Genomic DNA, 15415 nt, shown 5'->3' on the forward strand with positions numbered 1-15415 from the left:
GAAGTCATTTACTTATCCTTGACATTTGTTCAAGAACAGCTACTAAACAAAGAGTCAGACATGTTCATGTTCTTTATAAAGAACTGTTGACCTGAAAGGTCACCATCCTAAACCACAGGGGGGGAAACGTAATATTTTGTCCTCCCACAGTGTAGACTCCTTTTGTGTGGAGCTGCTGGGGAAGTGGCTGGGCCCGGGCCCATGGGAAGACATTCATAGTGCTGTATAATGCAAAAAATAAGAAAGGAACTTAAAGACTTCAACCCCTGGCCACCGTCAAACCTCAAAAAAAAAAAAAAAAATCAAAAACACGAAGGGATATGAGGGGACAGAGTTCCTGAAGCTATTTGATGGTCTGGCACACGTCTAATGGCGCATACTGGCTCCTTCAGTCACGAGCAAGGGCATATGTGTCCAGTCTGGTTTTCTGAGGTTTATCTTGTTGGCAAACTGCATTGAGGTACAGGTGCTCTCCAGGATCCAGTGACATCACTGCTGGGTGGTAACACGACACACTTCAGACCACGGCCATGCTGGGGACAGGCAGACTACACCAAACACTTCAGCAATCTCATTTTAAGGTTTGTGTACGTGGCGATATTTTTATCTGATGGTTGAATACAAGGTCACAAGGTAAAAATATCAGGCTCCCTCTGGGACCTGGACATTCTGCACAGCAGTCGCAGTGTCAACACAGACCCACTGAGCAACATGGCTGCTCTGAGGACTTGCCACCTGCAAGACTTAAAAAAAAAAGTTGATTAGACAAAAACACCTTTTCATTACTGACTTGGCAGTACGCTGCAGCAGCGTGCAGACATCATGCTGCAGATATGAATTTATTTCCACCTGAGCCTGACTGAAATGGATCCAAACTAAATATGAACTGAAATGCTCCTCATGGGTTGTTCGAGGTGCAGTAGTAAATTACAAAGACATGAAGCTTATATCATCTGAATCAGAAAGTGCTGTTCCCTTTTTACTGCTGACCCACTTTCCTCCCGTTTCCATGTGCACAACACAAATATCTAAGAAAAAAATTGGTTATTTCTTCTACCTGTAGACTTTCCTTCATGTCTTTAATGACATTTTGTATTCAAGTTAAGGCGCTTTGTTCTCATGCTGCCCTCACTCACCGTGCAGCTGCTCGTTGGTGTGGGCTGTAATCAGCTCTGTGTCGGAGTAAGCAAATTATTTTTATTACTGCCTGAACTGTTGCCCTCTTCACTTTCCAGGAACATGCCCTGAGTTGTTACATGCACAGTCTGGACACGTCACACTCTTCGCTCATGCTGGTTGAGTTGAGCATTTACTGGAAGTTTATCTGGATAAGTGTCAGCTACAGTTGATGTCCTACATATTTATTCAGTGATAAATGTGAGGGTGGGGGTCGCGGCTAGTTGTGAAAGCGATGGGAAGTGTTGCTTGCAGTCCAAGCGTGTGTGCAGCAGTGTCTTTTTCATATCTGCTGCTGCTGACGTCAGGCCATTAGTCCGAAACACTGACAGTGTTACTACATCACGCTGTTCTGCCCAGCAGCGTGGCGGATTATCTCTGGTGCAGAGTTTTCTGAAAAGAGAGGGGTCCAAGCAGCAGGCTCTAGGTGAGGGTCAGGAATCCAACTCTTTTCCCCTTCTCATTCTTTTCTAAGTTTGTGTCTGGGTCCTCTGCACCGTTATCTTCAGTTCAGCTTGGCAGAACAATCAGCATGCTGAGGGTCACATTTCTAAAAACAAATACTGTGGAAATGGTAGAAAACTTGAATTTAATAGACCAAGATATGTTTTTTTTAATGGAAATCATGTAGACAGCACTTTCTCAAACCTACAATAAAGCACTGTGTGAACACAAGCTAATTGTGCTGTATTTGTAGAAAAATCCTGAATGTGCAGACACAAGCAGAAAGGGATGAAGAGACGAGGGCACCTGTGTTATGTAAAGATGCAAGCCACAACATTTCTACGGTGCACTGACAGTTTGTGAACACTCCCACAGCTCACTGAAGTGGGAACATGGCTGACTGTTGATGACATCACCTACCAGGGACGGTGTGAAGCCTGGACAGAAAATCCAAATGCAGCAGAAAGCCTGAAAGGAGGGGAGCTGGAACCAGCGAGCGGCGAGCGCGTCTGACCAACAGGCTGACAAGAGAAAAAACAACGTGGTAAGGCGTTAGGATTTGGACACAGCGACTGTACATTACTCATACAGCAGGTCCACACCATTCAGAAATTTTGTTCTTACCCAAGAAAAAATTCTAAGCACAAAAAACACATCACAGTTTCTCAAATAATTTTTCATGCCATATGAGAACAAATCTGTTCATAAGAGTGGATCGGTGTGGAAATTACGATGTGATAAACAGAAAACTACAGTCAAACTGTACAAACAAAACCACACATCTCATACTGAGAGTTCAGACAGCATAGCTAGAGGAATGACAGATGATGGAGCAGGAAGTCGTCTGCCGGAGCAGGAGGAAGGTGTCACACTGCAGCTCTGGCCTGACACAGGAGAGCGATGACAGCAGGTTGAACTGTAAACAAGACATCAGAGACCTGATCATGGAAACTGTCAGACTGGAAAGCAGGGACTTATCTGGATGTGGTCTGCCTGATGGTTAAGCTATGATTATTAAGGTGTGTGTGTGTGGTTTTGCCGTCACATTAGGGCTGCCAAAAACCCTCCATGCGGCAGAGTGCAGATGTTGTCGCTTTGTGAGTGTCACAAAGATTTTAATCCAGAAACATCACTGAGAGGAAGCATCATCATCACCACACAACAGCAAGAGAGAGGCAGAATGACAGCTACAGAGGGTGAATGGGGAGGAAATACAAGCAAGATGGGGTGGAAAAATCCGGAAGATGAGGATGACAGAGCTTCGAGAACAAAGAATAAAAGAGACAAGAGGATGAGAGTGAGGAAGGACGGCAGCGAAGGTGAGGATGCAAATCAGGACACATCCATCTGCAACTGCAGCGTCTCTTAGCTCAGAGACTCTTTCAGAGAACGGAGAGAGAAGAAAAGCAGTCATGTGTTCTGTGAATGATAGAGAGGCTGCCGTGATGTGATTCTGGCAATCACTTCCCACACAGCTGGGCCCTTTGTGCTGCCTTCCTGCTCGCAGTCCACACACACAAACACACACGAGCATGAGTCCAGTTCGCTCAGCCTAGAGAGCTTTAGCTGTTGACAAAAATGGTGAATCTAAAAACCAAAGTACAAAGGCCAGTTGAGAGTTTTAGACTGAGGCGGCTTTCAGTGTCCAAGGCTAATCCAGGGTTTAAAACTTGAGGTCTGGTTGGTCGTAACTTTAAATCCAAATTAGGTAAATCCCAGCATTTGACAAATCTGATTTTATTCTAATTTCACTCATCAGCTTTGGAGATTTAGGAAAAGCTTTGAAAGAACAACACTGACTGGAGACAGAACACCTGCCTCCCACAACTTTCCAAAGGACATAATTATAACAGAAATGATCTTTAAAAAGCTGTCAAAGTTTCTAAACATCTGTGTAGCTGCAGCGGAGACCTGTAGAGACCACGGACCAACCTTTGGACACGTGCCTAACATGGGTCATTACTATCCTACCCAAGCTGTGATTTTCTCCCCCACCCCATTGGTTTGAAGCTGTGGTTCTGCTTTTGATTCGTCTCCCTGGTGGTTTGGGTCCAAAAGGAAAATGAGAAGGTGTTTTCTTCAGCCGCCACTACATGGTCGAGGGAGACTCGAGTTCCAGCTGAACACACATACAACTGTGCAGTTTGCTACAACAGCTGCAGCGATTTCAAGGAGACTACTTTCTTTTTGATATTAGAAACTGTAGGAGGCTTGTGTAGTCTCAGATCTAAGTCTGGCTGTGAGTAAACTCTCATCAGGACTGATGGTCATAAAGATACAGTACAAGGCGACAACCACAGAGGCAAATTAAAGCACAAGAAATGAACTGGCTAGAAAAATAGCAGCTCTTTGTTGGCTGGATTAGAGGAGACAGTCCTCTACTGTGTGAAGCTTTTCTGACCCACAACATGGTCATAATCTGAGACTTACTTGAGGGCACTGCTCTTAAACTCTGCAGTATGTACGTTTCAAATTCAAGGTCTGAGTTTAGACTTCTTTTGTTCTTAGATGAATCTTGTTTCTGCAGCCATGATGGGGCTTTAATGTTTCTGTTTGTCTAAGAATAAGTGGGTAGTTAACATGAGCAGTGGTAAATGACAGAAAAATCCAAGAAAAAGACATCATGTCGCCCACGCCAAAGCACAGAGTGCTGAGCACCGAGTATTAGGCCACAGGATAATTACCACTGTTCGATGTTCTATTGTAAAAGCTTGAAATAAACTCAGCAGGGTGAGTCATTCACGGCTTTCAGGCTCCTCCACTCCTCTCGTCCTGCTCAATCAAACTCATTTTATCCATCTTCAGCACATGTGGTTGGATTTGCAACTTGCTCCATATCCTGGACTTTTAATAAGAGTACCATTTAAATTGGAATGAAACTCAAATCGTTCAACTGAATGAGCTTTAAGTTCTGACAGTTCTCACCTCTTTTCTAAAGGCGACCAGTGTGTGTTCTTACAAGGAGGCAGTAGCTCTCCGCCGCACCGCGATAAGGGATTGACACTGCACAAAGGTTTTACAGTGTGTTTGATAGACGCCTGTGCCAAAGCAGATTTATTTATACTTTAGAAAACTGATGTGTTTTTACAGGTGACAAAGACACAAATGTGAAAAGAAAAGCACATCACACTAGCTCTGATGTGATCCAGATGTTTGAACTGTGGAAACAAACATTTCTTTGTTTAGTTATATTCTCCTTAGCCTTATCCTTATTTTAATTTTCCATATGTTTGTGTGCTCCTATAAAACATCTTTATTCCTTCACAGGAAAACAAACCTTAGTTTGACATTTGGGAAATGCGTCTATGTTTAGCCTTCTTGCTGAAAGTTAGATGAGAAGATTGTTCCACTTTGCAATAGAGCTTCACTAACCATTGTACTTCTAGCAGAGGCGTCACTGGTAATTCTGTAAATGATGCTGCTGAGTTTTAGAAGCATGAATGTGTTTTTTTTTCTACAGTGATAATGTTCCATTCATTTTTCTGATGTAAAAATGATGAAGCTTTTAGATGAATCATACAATAGATAATTAATGTGCCCATGGCCTATGCTTTTCCTTGTTTTTTGATTTATTTACAATGTTACAACGGTGAATTATCATCTGAGGCATGACCCAAAGCTAAAAAAGAAAAAGAAAAAGAGGTGTACGCTCTTCTAGTATTTCTATGCAGACAGCTGTTTATACAAGTCACACAAACTCTCACTCATTCTAACAAAATAAAGTGATGGTTTAAGGATCTCCTTGAATGGGCATAATCTCCAGGCAGGTGCACGTTCACGCGAGCGTGCCTAATGCTGTTGCAGTTCGTCCCGCCGTCCACTTTCATATTCATTACACATGTCAAGTAGGATCTGAGGTAATGTAACTGTCAAAAATGTAGCTTCCTGACTGGCAACAGGAAGTGTGCACATTCACTAACTAGCCTCTCGTTTTCAGGAGGAGGATCACCCTGTGATATCGGGTTTTATTTGCCGTTATGAGGGTGCCAAGCTAATCTAGAGGTGCCCAAGATTAAACATTAAATGGCTGGAAACAAGCAGGTCATAGAAAGATACCTTACATCCAAAATCAGCTCAACACGCTCGATTTCCAGTGCACTCTCTTTTGTTCTTGGCCTGAGAGCAAATAAAGAAAACTAAGAGCTTCTCATAGAAAAAGGTCTCATCCTGGTCCCTACTGATTCCCCCATTTGTCTCAGTCTCTGTGCATTGTACATGCATTTATCAGTTAGATTAAGTTAAATTAATAACAAGATTAACTCAATACTTAAAACTTGATTTTAACTTGGGGCCACTTCACAGCACGAACTGAACTGGGAGACCTCGGATCCCCTTGGGATCTGGGGCCCCGATAATCCTCAATCCTACTTTACTTACAGTCAGACATATTATACAAGATGCCCTCTGAACTTAGTAAAGTCTTGCAGGTAGCCTGCACCTGGATTTTTACTGTACAGACTGACACAGAACAGCTGACGACAGCACAGCGCAGGAAGCTTTTCAGTTCTTAATTTGATCCTCCTTATTCCAACACTGACCCCCAGGCAGCAGAAACCTACTTATTACTTTGATTTTGGACCACACTGACGTTCTGTCTGTTCATCAGCTGACAAAGGAGAACACGTGGAGGACCGTCAGTGTGGAGCCCATATGAACTGCAGGTAGTCAAATTCAGATGGACTGAACTGAGTCTAGGGCTTAAGGGCAGAAGACAAAGAGCATCACCGTCACTTTCCATTTTCCCCTTGGATTCATCTCCTGCTCTCTCTGAGCTGTTTTTCAAAAAGCCTCCCCATCACTCCCTTCAATATTCACCAGTAGTGCTCAGAGGAAGGTAGGTGTGTGTGTGCACATGTAGTTTATTTTCGGTGTGTGTAAGCTTTTACCAGTCTACCTGCACTTCAATGCAGCCACCTGAGGTCAGAAAACTGGGGGTAACATTTTTTGTTTCTACACTCTCAGAAATTGAGTTTTACTTCTTCTCTTTCTAATCAGGTAATTGGACAGAAAACAAAGTTATTATGCCACAGAAAATGAAAAGAGGCAGAACAAATTAAGTCCATCAAACTACACGACTGAGTAATGACTTCCAACATGTTCCTGTTATCTTAAGAGCTAATTAAAGGATTCAAATCAAAGTGAAATCATCTGAACCCCATCCCAGCTGATTAACAACTTTCCTCTAAAACACACCACAGTATTTCAGCTTCAAATTTCAGGCACCTATTTGTTTTTCATCTCAACATATTTTGGATGTTTGAATAGAAAATATAATGTGCATCCCACAGTCTCTAAGGTCTGATTACATGATCTTCATTTAGATAAAAATAAATCTAGTCGTGCACGTACAGTGTGTTACCTCAACAACCTGCATGCTGCTGGAATATTTTGCTGCTTGGAGTGTTCGTGACTCACTCCGCAGATGGATTAGTGGGTGACAGTGAATGACTGTAGACGTCCACGTTACAGGTAACTCTGAATATCAGTGACCTAAGAATTTAAGCCTCTGGAGTTTGTGTTCTTAAGTGAATACGACTAACTGTGCACATCATGTAGAGACAAAGCAAAGCACCGACGTGGGGCTTCACACAGCAAAACTGAATAAATATTTGCAGTCAGGACAGGCAGACTACAAAATACTTCAGGGAGAAAAGCCACAAAGTTGCAAAAAATAATTTGTCACTATAAAATGTTCTTTTGCTTTTCAATTTGTGTATAAATTGTGATACATCGTGTTATTGTTTTCAGTGGCTATGTACATTTTAATGGTGCCGGTGTCATTTTTCATGCAGGTTGGGTTCCTGGCAGCTTCACACGTTACTGAATGGATGAAATGAGAAGTCAGAAGTCTAAGCTGGAGCTGCACTAAGGACACATTCATCTGTGGTAAAAGGTGCAAAACAAAGATATAATTAATGTATAAAAATGAATCAGAACCAGCCTGAACTCCAGAAGGTTAAACAACAATCCAAATATTTAAACCCATTCACTGCACATCTTTAGATTTAACCCTGTTTTCCTCAAACAGCCATTTGTTTTAATTATTCTTGTCATGAAGCAAATGAAATCAACCTTGAAACTTGCCTGAGCAAAGTTGTGCATTACAGTGAACATCCTGCCCAAATACATCTGTGTCAAGGTTACTTCTCCACCGTGTGCACCGATGTGAGAACTCCACAGATCCTCAGGTGCTTGTGAGTACTGCTGGGATGCTCAGACATGTGGGACCAACAGTCAACGCCAAACAGCATCAAGCAAGTGCTGCTGATACGAAGACCAACATGGATGTTTTCATAAATATGACATGACTAGGAAGCCCTTCAAATGGAGATTCGGCTCTAATCAAAGGTGACTGCTGATGAAGTCCTTGCTTTGTTTGAATGACACGGACACAGTGCTGAAGACAGACAGTAACATTGTGCAGTGTTAATGCATGATGATGAGAACATGAGGCATCAATCCCGTGAGATGGTCTCAGTAAAACCAGGCCCGTAGTCAGTGTCGCCTCCACGCTCGGCTCCAGTGCTGAGATACAGCAAACTGACCTCTCGTTTCCAGACTAACGCGTGCCGGGCTGCACCACTGTCATCCTGCTTGTGCCAAGTCCCACCGTCTCCAATCTGTGACACCACGTCTGCGCATTAGAGCCATGTTTCACTTCTACGTTCCGGTTTACTGTTTCAGATATCGGCCCAGTCTTACAGTTTACTGATCACACTCAGCACCGGAGCTGTGATAAGTGATGCTAAAATAGTTAGCCATCAATTAAATCAGAGGAATGCTTTTACTGTGAAGTAGCTATAGGAAATGGAGTGTGTTTACTGGACTTTCTTAGCAGTAAATAATAAAAACTGGTCCACATCCAAGGTATGGACATATCGGGCACCATTTCCACAAACCATATGAAATGCTGCACGCAGGAGCACTGAAGCAGAAAGAGCCACAGTGAGACATCGGGAGAGCTTCAGGGGACGGCTCCACTGGGTTTTGTGTTAACCAGCACTCCTCCACCACCTTTCACCTTGCTGTGCTGTGGAGAAACACTTGCACTGTGCCAGCATGACTCGAATGGTCACAGCTGCACACAGTTCCTCTTGGTGGATATCCCCATCCCTACACACAGGAACCACACAGTGCCCCTCGGTGGATATCCCCATCCCTACACACAGGAACCACACAGTTCTCTGCCTCTGTTACAATACTCCGATATTTTGAGGATGAGCTCCCATCAAGACGATCGCCTGCTTCCAACATGTCTGTACCTTCACCCGCCGTTGACCACAATGCAAGGCAGCCGTCCTGACACTTCCCTCCACATGACCTCCAATCCTAGGTACACTAAGACTGACCAGACCACAGTGGAATTAAGTCTTACTGTACGACTTTGTTGTATAATCTTAAACAGCGCTTTGTGTCTAAAACTACAGACCACATGTCAGGGCAGACAGACACACAGCACATCCACAGAAACTCCTCTAAGAACTACACACATCTTATTGCTTCACCCACACCTTCACACCCTGGAGGGTCCCCCCTGATTGGCTGCTGACAGCTGTAGAGTTTGTAGCAGCGTCAGGCTCAAAAGGTTGTTTGGCTGATTTTGCTAATACAGTATTTAACAGTAGAGCTGAGCTCGTCGTGACAGTCACTCTGTTCGCATTACATTTTGTCTGGAGTAACTTAGAGACGACTCAACCTGTATTTTACGACTAGTGTTCATTTGAAATCATGATCATTACATCAGAAATCAAGTGAACAAGTTGGGAAAAGTGCCTTTCCCTGATTGTGCCAGTCAAACCCATATTGCAGTGTGATTGCTTTTACTGTTGAGGCACCTGGCCTTTTAAAACCTCACATGGCCGGTCAGACTTCATCTGCAAAGCCTGTGAATACAGAACACGTTTACGACTGTGTATAAACACCGTTATCCCCCTTTCCACTAAACGATCCAGTGAGGCATAGAATAAAACCTGTAATTTCTCTATACCCTCGGTCATGCTCTGGCCAACAGTCACACACAGGAGCAGCACAGCTTCTTTCCATCATCTGCTACTGAACTAGAAGCAGCTCCATCCAAGCAGCAGGGGGTTCTGAACACACTCATCAAAACATCCTCTGGAAAAATAAATGTTAATGGAGTTGAGTTCACTCAGTCACTGCCATTTCTTTTGATCTCTGGCCCTAGCTTGTTTGTGCCTCTGATTCTTAACAGTGTCAGTTGCTCATGAAAATTAAAAGCTACCAAATGCAGGTTCAAGTGCATTAGTGAGAAAGCAGTTGCAGAACGTCCCTGGTAGCTTTTATTCCCAGAAACGTCCCTGGTAAAAGCCCCTCAAGGCCACTGTGATGTGCATTTCCACAGCAGGACTGAAGCTCAGGGAAGATTAAACAAATTAGTCTGCTGACAGTTGGCAGCGGAGCTGTAACAACGCCGCCATGTTAAATGCTTGCTATGGTTAGGACAGACTGCAGGCCGAGCTGAAACTATCGCCTTTCTCCAAGTTTATGCTCATTTAACAGCTTTTTTTTTTTTTTTTTTACTTGCCGAGGTTTTATGGCACATGCAGTAACGAGCATAGGGACTGTTAACTCTCCCTCATGGCCTCTGCCTGCTGTTCTCCATGTGTGGAGGAGCTGAACTGAAACCTCAGGTCGAACACCAGGAGAAGTCGCTACACAAGCACCAAAGTTATATGATTCAGTCCACTACTCTCACTCACTGGTTTCTCCACGTAGGCATGTTCATAAAGTCAGCTGCATCAGTGCCATCAAGTCATTTTTCACTTTGGAATGTTGATTTTTACTTGCATACATAAGTGAAATACCCGGACTATAGAGCCCTGGATTTGACTAATCAGTGATGTTCAGCACTGCAGGCCTCGTCCCAGTAGTTCTTGGACCTTCGGAAAGCACTACCCCCCCGACTAGGTGCTTTATTCAGGGGGTATAACTAAATGTAGACCCTGGTTTCTCCGTAAAAGGTCCCTGCTCCCCACTTAGTGCTTATCCCACTTAGTGCTTGACATTGCAAGAGAAAGTTCCTCTGGCTTTATCCCACTTAGTGCTTGACATTGCAAAGATGTGGAGTAAATCTGTATTATTTCTGAATATCAACGTTTCTGGTGAAACATCTTCCTTTTTCCTGACTTGGGGTGTTGACTTTGTTGATATGAACATGAGCTGGTTCACTGAGGCCGTAAAGAGTTTACACGGTGCCGAGCCCTGTAACGCTGTGCTAAGAAAACTCTGCTCTGCTTTTAAACTGTGCATCTGATGGAGACGTTCACGCAGACACAAAGTGTCATTGTCTACTCTGAGTATTTGACTGAGCTGATTGTTGAAGGAGTCGGCTCTGACTCGTCTCTCTCCTGCTCGGGGACGTGAGCAGTGTTCGTTTTTGCCATGTCTGCTAAATGTGCTGCTGAGGTTGTTTTGGCCAGTTCTTTGTTGGAAAAGAAATGTGTCTCTCAGTGGAGCTAGCCTCATTAAATGACGCTCCAACTGGAATGAATAATAAATACTGGAATATATTTTCATCAGTCCTGTAGATGTCCTGACTAATTATCATTAATTACACCTCAGTGAGTCGCTGTGTGTAGTTGCTCTGTTAAACTCCATCTGGAACTACAACGCTTTGTGCTGATCACAAAAAAAAAACAAAACTTTGTGGATCAGTCAGCCATCTGACAAGTGTTCTTCCTAAAAATTAAATCAATTATTGATAAGTTCAAAAAGATTCAGATGAAGTGATAATTAACATAATTAGTGGCTGTAGTTTTCCTGCCCCAGTAAAGTTAGAAGCAAAGGTTGGACTACCAATGAGCAGGAGTGGTCTTAATCACACAGATGCAAATACAGCAAAGAAAAAGCCTCGATTACAGTAGATTATCATCATCATCAGTGGTTTCTGTTAAATATTCAGGAGACAAAGCCAACATTTGTACACCTCAGCAGGTTTTCCTCTTATTATAACCACAGTGTGACGTTTACCCTCATCTCCGTTTCTCTCCAACTCCATACTCCTAATAATCCTATGATGTAGGGCGAACCAGGCGCTACTCTGCTAAAGGAATGACATTGTATTAATAGCTTTATATGTCATTCTTTGGACTGTTTGTCGGACAGAGCAAGACATTTTTCACTGTTTTCTTAATACCATTAAAGTGCAAAACTCGAGGGCACAATGCAGATTAATCAGCTCTGAATACAAAGTGAACTTCCAGCTTCTTTAAATCTAAGGTACACTCTCTGTTATTAGCTATAGATGACACCAAATAGTCCATTAAATGAAGACTACATCAGCTTAGCACAAAGACTGGAGGCAGGAGAAGCTGCTGCTACTGACAGACTGTTTACACACCCACATTTATTCAAGCCTGCATATTTCTACTTATTATTTAAGTGAAAATTTGTCTCTGTGCATGTTTGAAACCTCATCTGCCTTCGTCTTACTTCTCTCCTCTTCGATTTTTCCTATCACCACCTGCTGCTACAGCCCAATTTCCCCTCAGGGATGACTACAGCTAATCTAATCTATTGATATTTTCCCAGCAGCTTCATTTTGTATAACCCTAACAAACTGCTCTGAGCTCACTCCGGCTAGTTATTCGACTTTCACGCTGTCAGTCACCGAAGCCTCAGGATTTACAGACGAAGTGTGTGTGTGTGTGTGTGTCCTTATCTGGCTGTCTGTGTGTAAATCATTCGTACCTGTGTCTGTGCCCTTGAAGATACAGCTACACTCCTCATCCATTACTAAGATGATTCCCATTAAGCCCAACAGAGGATTTAATGGGTCTGTATTACTTTTTGGTAACAACATCCCCACGACAGGTCACTTCGAGCTTGTACTAACAACGATCAGTTGGTCTACTGGTTAGACCACAAACTCACAGCTGGACCATATCTGTGCTAGTGTGTCTTTGAGGACGTCATCAGCCCCCTGAGATGACGGTGGCAGGGAAGAACCCAGTGCCTCTTACTGCTTTATGTACAGTACAACTTCAAACTATTGGGAATAAAGGAATATGTACAACTGACACATGAGGCCTTCAGCCTTTGGATTTACTCTCCCATTTTCTTTCTTTCTTAGTGCCTGTCTTTTATAAGGTCAAACAGAAGCAAACACACACATAATGGAAAGTGATTTAAAATACAGTAATTTAAGACTCTCACTTTCAAGTTTCCTTCATTTTGTCAAACCTGCGACAGCAGAATTTATTTCAGCACAAATGACCTGAAACTACAGGGATCATACGGTGCCAACACTTTCAGGGTTACCAAGTTCCACTCATTTACACAGCGGCAGGAGTACATGATTTAGCATTCATGCTACTGGACAGAGGGATCAAAGTGGCCATACAACGGCAGATTTTATGTTAATTTACATTTCCAGGACAACATGGCCGACTGCGAAAGAGCTCTAAAGGGGCAGAGAAGGGAAGGTGAGGGGGGCAAACAGCCGCAAGGAAGGAAGCTGTGATGAAATCCACTGAACTCGGGGAAAAGGTTAAAGCACTTTTGTTTTTGTTTTGTTTTTTAGCCAAGGCCTTAAGAGTGTATCTAGACCAGAGATAGCGGGTTCACCAAATAATATATACTCAGTCTTACTTTCATTTAGGTGCAGAAAATTTTGTGCCAGCCATGTTTTGATTTTAGCAAAACAGTTGGCAAAAGACTATAAAGAGCCTCTTCCCAGACTTAATGGTAAGTAAATCTAGATGTCATCAGCATAACATTGATAAGAAAGATTATACTCCTCTAGAATAGACCCCAGAGGAAACATATACAATGGAAATAGAGTTGGACCCAAAATCGAACCCTGGGATACCCCACACAAAACTGTTGGTGCTGTGAACATCTCGGAGGAAAGGGAGATATTCTATCACCTGAAACCACTATGGATAGAATAAAACCACCCACCAACTCCCCCAAACCTTCACCATCCTGCTGTGCTGTGGCAACAACCACAGGCACAGGTTCGACATGAATGGCAAGTGTCCTTATTAAACTTAAAAATGTCAAATTGCAGCAGAAAGTGCTCCCCTCATTACAGCGACTCCTTCAAACCTTTTTCTTCTTGTGCTTATTCTGAAATGTCCCTTTTTCTCCTACATCAGGGGGTCCCCTAGAAACCTACAGCATTAAAAGATCATAAACAATGACCCCAACAACTGATTCATTGGGGGCAACTCTACCCTCCATTCTTATTTTATTTATTGAAGCAGAAACTGCTGAATTCGCCCCAGACTGCAGGCAATGCTTAATGGAAGCCCATTTTTAGACCCTGCCTCGTTGTTGCTTTGCTCATCCATTTGTAAAGTGGGGCACGATTAGACCGAATGTCTCATCCTGACTTTACTCTTCAGTCATTCAGTTTGATTTCTCTTGGGGAAACGTCTGAGATGGATTCACAGAGCTGCAGGACCCGTGCTATCCTCACATTGTCCACAAGGTCTGGCAACTCGTCTTCTCTTGGCTTCAGGGGGGTTTTAGAGGGCAGGTGGCTTTCACAGCACAGATGTCAGTCATCCTGAAGCCAGCAGGATCATCATACCCCTTTGCCACATGCTGTATGACATCTACACTGCCAAAGTTGATTCCTCCTTTGTGTGATTTATTTTTCCCACAGTTGTTTTGCCACTCTAGTAATACATAGGAGGGTCCAGTGCGTTCTGTTAATTAACCATGGGTGAAAATGCTCAAAGGTCAACCCATTATTTATTTCTAATGACTCTACAGGCGACAGTGAGCAGACACTACAAATGTGATAAACTACATGTACCGATGTCAAAGCAGCCACACCTGCTGCGTTATGTTCAACAGCATATCTGCACACAAAGATTCAACAGCAATTTCCAGTAATCTGAGCGCAGTCAAAGTGCAGGAGACCCACAGTCAGTACTGCACCTTAGCATGCTGTGTAAACACAGATGGAGAACTGAAGCTGCTGCTGCCCAGTGTAAGGCTGCACTGTGCCCACCACTGTCTGTTTCCTAGTTTCAGTGTACATCAGCACTTCCATCAAACCGAGTCCCCAGACTGTCACAGGCTACTGCATCTTTAGTCTATTTCTTCTGTCTGTACAATGGGTATAGTTAGACTACATCCATCAACCATCACGCCAAATGACAGGATGCTCCACCACAAAGCCAGTGTTGTGTTGCATTTAAGAGATTCTTGTTAACATGGCAAAACTCTCATACAGCTACAAAGCAAGAAAAGCAGAGGCAGCAGATGTGTCTGTTTCCTGATACCATCAAGACAACCGGGAGAAACATGGTGCAGATTTCACTAGTTTGCAAAAATACTGCTGCAGACTCAGTGATGCAATCACCATTTTACTGTTTTAAACCAACATGGCAATGAGTCAACAGACATATCCACTGGCCTGTTAAGTGTGATAGTGGCTTGCTGCTTCAGTATGTGCATGTATGAATTCTGGGGCTGCTGGGATTAATAATGTCTATTTTGATCAGGCTACTGAATCTAATGAAAAGGTATAAAGCTCTCCCATTTATCCAGCTTAATGTTCGCTATATTCCTCTTTGGACTGTAAATCCAGGGCACTGTCGACATTCAAATGGCTGTGAAAGGACTTCAAAACTATAAACCTCTTCAGCTAAATCACTGTAAAATGACACTTCAGTCAAAAGGCACCTTTAAAAAGTTTTAAATAAAGAAACTGCTCTTCTCCCTTTTTGATGGCCTGTAATTTTAAAATAATAGTATCTGAACAGGTTCCAAGAGGAAGGACAAGGAGACAAATGCAGCCAAACACATTTCTGCTGCAGAA

The 15415-nt window shown here is 43.1% G+C and overlaps 1 long non-coding RNA gene across 1 annotated transcript in view; it reads right to left on the reverse strand.

Moving 5' to 3' along the window:
* Positions 1 to 752: 752 nt before the first annotated feature.
* LOC109963817 (uncharacterized) overlaps positions 753 to 15415 on the reverse strand; it is a 28507-nt gene continuing 13844 nt past the window's right edge. The window contains exons 2-3 of the long non-coding RNA XR_002275445.1: positions 2041 to 2141; positions 753 to 1739 (exon numbers count right to left, since the gene is read on the reverse strand). This is a non-coding gene — a long non-coding RNA (uncharacterized LOC109963817). The remainder of the gene's footprint in view (positions 1740 to 2040; positions 2142 to 15415) is intronic.

Source organism: Monopterus albus, unplaced genomic scaffold (genome assembly GCF_001952655.1).
Source record: "Monopterus albus unplaced genomic scaffold, M_albus_1.0 scaffold80.1, whole genome shotgun sequence".
In the NCBI taxonomy this organism is placed as follows: domain Eukaryota; kingdom Metazoa; phylum Chordata; class Actinopteri; order Synbranchiformes; family Synbranchidae; genus Monopterus; species Monopterus albus.